We start from the raw sequence: 5,769 nt of genomic DNA on the forward strand, positions 1-5,769 counted from the left end.
ATGATTGAGCACAAAATGCTCAGTTTTTGGCACCCTAAATATGATTGCTAATCAGCAGGACTAAACTGAACCCTTAAAGGGAGAGTTAGAGCATCTAAATCCTGGAAGCTGATGCGTTTGGGAGCACCTTGTAACAGAACCCTCTCCGCTACGGTCAACTCTTGACGGCCCTAGCTGCTCAAAGAGGTGGTGATGGTAATTGTAGATGAGAGCTGGATCCAAGATGCCTCTTTTAGGCACCCAGCAGCTCTCCTCAGGTCTGAATCCTTCCCAGTCTATGAGGTAATGCTGAACACCCCAAACAGTACGTGAGTACAAATGTCTTCTCACAGTGAAGATCTGTTCCCCCTTGATATACCTGGGTAGTGGCTTGGCTGGTGCAGACAGAATTTAATTAGAGATGTAGAAATTGGGATTGGTCTTTAGGGTCTTGGGGAGATGCAAGATGTAAGCCTCTGGGTTTCCTCAGGATCTTGAAAGGTCCAATGAACTTAGGGGCCAACTTTTTAGAGTCTGCCCAGAGAGGTAAATCATGAGTGGACAAGCAGACTTGTTGCCCAGGTTACAAAGCGGGTCCCTGTCTTCTCCTTCAGTTCACTTTGGTCTCTGTCTTCTGGATAGAGGCCAGCAAATCTCTCTTGCCCTAACCTATCTCTGCTTTCTATGTTGGCTGAGATCTGCATCCACAGGAACCCCAACCTTGAGCTTCTGCTCTGGAGTGAGAGGCAGGGGACACTCAAACTGTAGCCAAATGCTGTAAGGTGTTGTGTGTGACCACTGCCACATCAAATGGTCACCCCCCTCCTGAGGGCTTTCTGAGGCCAGGCATCTTAGGATACATTCTAAATCTTTGTGCTCCATCTGGCTATTGGACTGCAGGGGAAACCCTGCAGAAAGGTTTGCTGTTGCCCCTATCAGCTTACAGAATGCCCTCCAGAAATGTGATGTGAATTGTGGAACGTCCACTGGGACTCCATGGATCGTGAAGATCTGGTCCAGGGCAATTTTGGCCAACTCCTCCACAAATGATAGCTTCTCCAAGGCAATGAACTTGCAGGCTTTCAAAAACCTATCAGCAATTACCATGAGGATTGTCTCCCCCCTGGATGGTGGATGACCCATGACAGAGTCCATAGAGATGTGCACCTAAGATCTTTCCAGAGTAGGTAAGGGGTGGAAAAACCCTTGAGGTTGGGTATGGGGCTTTTTGTTCCTGGCACACATCTTGCATGCCTGCACATGCTGCTGAACTTCTTTTGTCATTCTGGGCCACCAATACATCCTACTGCTAAACTCGAGGGTCCTGGAAATCCCTGGGTGAATGGTTGTTCTCAACAAATGTCCCCAATGAAGTGCCTGGAACTGGACAGAATTTGGAATTAGGAATCTTCTCTTGTGCTTGGGCTTTGCGAACTGGAGCATTAATTCCCCAACAAATTGGTGCTACCACCCTGGCTTACAGCAAAATGGTGGTAGGCTGCACCTCTTGTTCCAATTCGTCAAACTGATAGGTCAAGGCAATTAGCTTCTAGGTCTTTGACCCCAGTCGATAGGTCAAGATGAAATCAAAGCAGTTAATGAACAAAGACCACCTGGCCTGTCTGGAATTCAGCCTCTGGCCTCCTGAGTATAATACCATAAGACCATATGACATAGCAGCAGAATTAAGTCATTTGGCCCATTGTGTCTGCTCAGCCATTCAATCATGGCTGATCCTTTTTACCCCTCCTCACCCTCACTCCCTGGCCTTTTTCCTGTAACATTTGATGCCATGTACAATCAAGAAACCTATCAATCTCTGCTTTAAATACATCCAATGACCTGGCCTCCACAGCTACCTGTGGTAACAAATTCCACAAATTCACTACTCTCTGGCTAAAGAAATTTCTCTGCATCTCTGTTTTAAGTGGATGCCCTTCTATCCTGAGGCTGTGCCCTCTTGTCCTAGACTCCCCCACCGTGGGAAACGTCCTTTCCACATCTACTCCATCTAGACCTTTCAACATTTGAAAGGTTTCAATGAAATCCTCCTTCATCCTTTTAATATCCAGTGAGTACAGACCCAGAGCCATCAAACATTCCTCCTATGATAACTCTTTTATTCCCAGAATAGTCAATGTGAACCCTTTCTAAACCTAATCCAATGCCAGCACATCTTTTCTTAGATAAGTAGCCCAAAACTGTTCACAATACTCAAGGTGAGGCCTCACCAGTGTCTTATAAAGCCTCAGCATCACATCCCTGCTCTTGTATTCTGGACCTCTTGAAATGAATGCTAACATTGCATTTGCCTTCCTCACCACTGATTCAAACTGCAAGTTACCCTTTTGGGCTGTTCTGCACAAAGAATCCAAGTTCCTTTGCATCTCAGATTTTTGGATTTTCTCCCTGTTTAGAAAATAATCTGCTTTGGTCTACGACAAAGTGCATGGCCACTCATTTTCAACATTGTATTTCATTTGACATTTTCTTGCCCATTCTCCTAACCCGTCTAAGTCCTTCTGCAGCCTTCCTGTTTCCTCAACACTACCTGCCCTTCCACCAATCTTCGTATTATCTGCAAACTTGGCAACAAAGCCATCTATTCCATCATCTAAATCATTGATATACAGCATAATAAGAAGCAGTCCCAACACTGACCCCTGCGGAACACAACTAGTCACTGGCAGCCAATCAGAAAAGGATCCTTTTGTTCCCACTCACTGTCCTCTACCAATCAGCTAATGCTCTAGCCATGCCAGTAACTTTACTTTAATACTACGGGTAAGCAGCCTCATGTGTGGCACCTTTTCAAAGGCCTTCTAAAGTCCAAATACACAACATCCACTGCATCCCCTTTATCTATCCCACTTGTAATCTCCTCAAATATTCCAACAGGTTTGTCAGGGAAGATGGTCACTCTGCTTCCTCCTGCCTTATTTTTATTCACCCTTATTAAATGAATCCTGTTCATTGATCGGCCTCAGGTCAAACTCTGAGAACTGCTGCATTGTGCAGCTTTTTTCATCTTCAATTGTGGACCTGTATGAAGTTCCCTCTTCTTCTCTCGCTCCTGTGCACTGATTAGTTGCAGTTAAAACTACAAAAACTGCCACAAATGTCAGCTTTTTAAATCTTCAATCACAGACTTGTGTGAAGTCACCTCTTCTTCTTCTGCTCCCATTAACTGATTAACCACAATTCTAACTTAATTAAGTATTTATAGAGTGGACAATAAATCAGCCAGATTTCCTGTTTCTTATTTTCTCCTGTGAACTACCACCCAGATATTGGCCATGTATAGATTTTTGGTGGAGATATAATTGGGCTTAGTTTTCATGGTTCTCATGGTAATAGAATTTACAAACGTCACTCTTGTGTGTTATACATTAAGAACGGTACTTTCAATGAAGTATCAAGATCCCATTATCCATCCTGCAAAATTATTAGCAAGTTCAAGAAAGGTTATGTCCACCAGTTCACTTATCACGTTGTAATGAAAGATCATCAATTGAAATGTATTGAAAGTTATCTGAAGTTGCATGAGACCAAATTTGTAGTATAATGTGCAGTTCTAGTCACCTGCAGGAAAGATATCAATAAGGTTGAAAGAGTGCAGAGAAAATTTACAAGATTGTTGCCAGGACTTGAGAACTTGAGTTATGGGGAAAGGTTGAATAAGTTAGGACTTTCTTTCCTGGAGCTTGGGACAGTGAGGGGAGATTTGATGGAGGTGTAGATAAAGTATATGCAAGTAGGATTTTTCCACTGAGAGTGGGTGAGCCTAGAACTAGAAGTCACAGGTTAAGGGTGAATGGTGAAATATTGAAGGTGAAACTGAGGGGAACTTCTTCATCAGAGAGAGTGGTGTGAGCTGCCAGCGAAAGTAGTGGATGTGGGATTGACTGCAAAATTTGAGAGAAGTTTAGATCAGTTCTTGGATGGGTGGGGTAAGACGGGTATGGTCCATGCATGGGTTTTTTGGGACTAGATAGCTTGACAGTTTGACACAGACTAGTTGAGCTGAAAGGCCTGTTTCTGTGTTGTAATGGTCTATGAATTTATGACTTTAAATCAGGGGTTCCCAGCCTTTTTATGCTATTGACCCTGATTGTTAACCGAGGGATCCAGGAACTCTAGGTTGGGACACCTAGATGTTAAATCTGTTTCTTTTTGCGCAGACACCGATTTTCAAGCACATTCCGCTTTAAGTTTCTGGACAATCTTCCTCAGCTTTCATTTTTTTGAAATTTAATTCCACCTGTCTTTCTTTGATGTCACACTATTTCAACTTCTATGTTTCCATCAAGCTCCTGAAACTCATCCATCTCCTCTTCCTTTGATTCCGTTTCTTCCAAGGTGCTCACCCCCAATTTTCTTCTCAGCCCCAAACTAGCCGAGACTGTAATAATTCACGTTCCTCAAGTACTCTTTCATGTCATTACAATACAGTTATGTTAACATCCTCTGCAAAGCAGAAGTATTGTTGACCACCTTCCCCTCGTGAACTGTTGTCCACTGAGTATCTTTCCTTTCTGCATTAAGGTATCTCATTCAAAATCAATCTTGCTTATAATTCTATATGTGAATCTCTCCAGTTTTAAGCCATTCCAGCTGTGCAGAGTGACATCAGTAATAAATAACATTTATGTAATCATGATGCTATTTTCTATCTGACTTGTCTTGAGCATCTGACATAATCAACCATATATTTCTTCTTTGTTGTCCTTTAAAAATCAGTAGTATTGATATTTCTCAGTTATGCTCTAACCTAACTAGTTCTAGCAGACAATGGCAAAGGTTTTCCTTTGTGTTCTTAACCCTCTAAGGCCCTCTAGTGCTCTTGGTTTGGGCAAAGGATGAAAAGGCCGTATCGATATACAGCTCAATAGGCAGTCTAGTCTCTTTGTGTCACCTATGTTTTCAAATATTCTGAGTTACAAATAGGTTTTATTTTATACAAAATCATAAAGGAACTCTAGAATAGATGTAGTGCATAATAAAACTATAAATGGATTTTGAAGAAAGTTTAACATCACAGATTTGACAGTAATTAAGGATTCGTAATAAATTCTGTTTTCACTAGCAATATATACATCCTGAAAATGAATAGGAAAACAATCTTAGGAAGAATTAGCATTTTTATTTTGAAGTTGATATGTCGTCAATGTCTTATTTCTTCTTTGTGCCACTACTTCCATTTACTTTGTGGATTTTATAGCTACAATGTGTTGCCTGCTCACCCATATTTATGCTGTTGTATATCTGAGATTTTTATTGTGAATGGTTTTTTGTCATCAGAGTGTAATTTCTTTCCCAAAAATGTGGTGCATCATTTCTCTTCTCATAAATGATGTTAGCTTTTGGTTTTATTTTAAAATCAGCATTTTGCTGCAATGCACAAAAAGGAAGAATTAATGTGTTAAGATATCACAAGTTGTTTCTTGTATTGTCATGTTATCCTCCACAAAGGTAACTTGTTTTGATGTGTATTCATTATAGTTAAACAAGCAAATATGAAGACAATGATATGAAGCTGTCCAAACTCATCTCAGTGATAAAATCTATCTCCTTTTGGATAATGTTATTTTAGGGGAGGAGATTGATCCTCTTCAAATAGTAGTAGTGGTTCAATGTTCTCCTAAATACCAGGAATAGCTCCAAGATTAGGCTAAGAACAAGCACACTACTGATGTGACCTTGCCCCATTCTGACAGTTGCCTTCTTATAAAAACTGCAGAGCTGAATTGGTGTCTCAGGGGATTGGGACAGTATGTACTCTGTAGCTAT

This window comes from Hypanus sabinus, chromosome 5 (assembly GCF_030144855.1).
Source record: "Hypanus sabinus isolate sHypSab1 chromosome 5, sHypSab1.hap1, whole genome shotgun sequence".
In the NCBI taxonomy this organism is placed as follows: domain Eukaryota; kingdom Metazoa; phylum Chordata; class Chondrichthyes; order Myliobatiformes; family Dasyatidae; genus Hypanus; species Hypanus sabinus.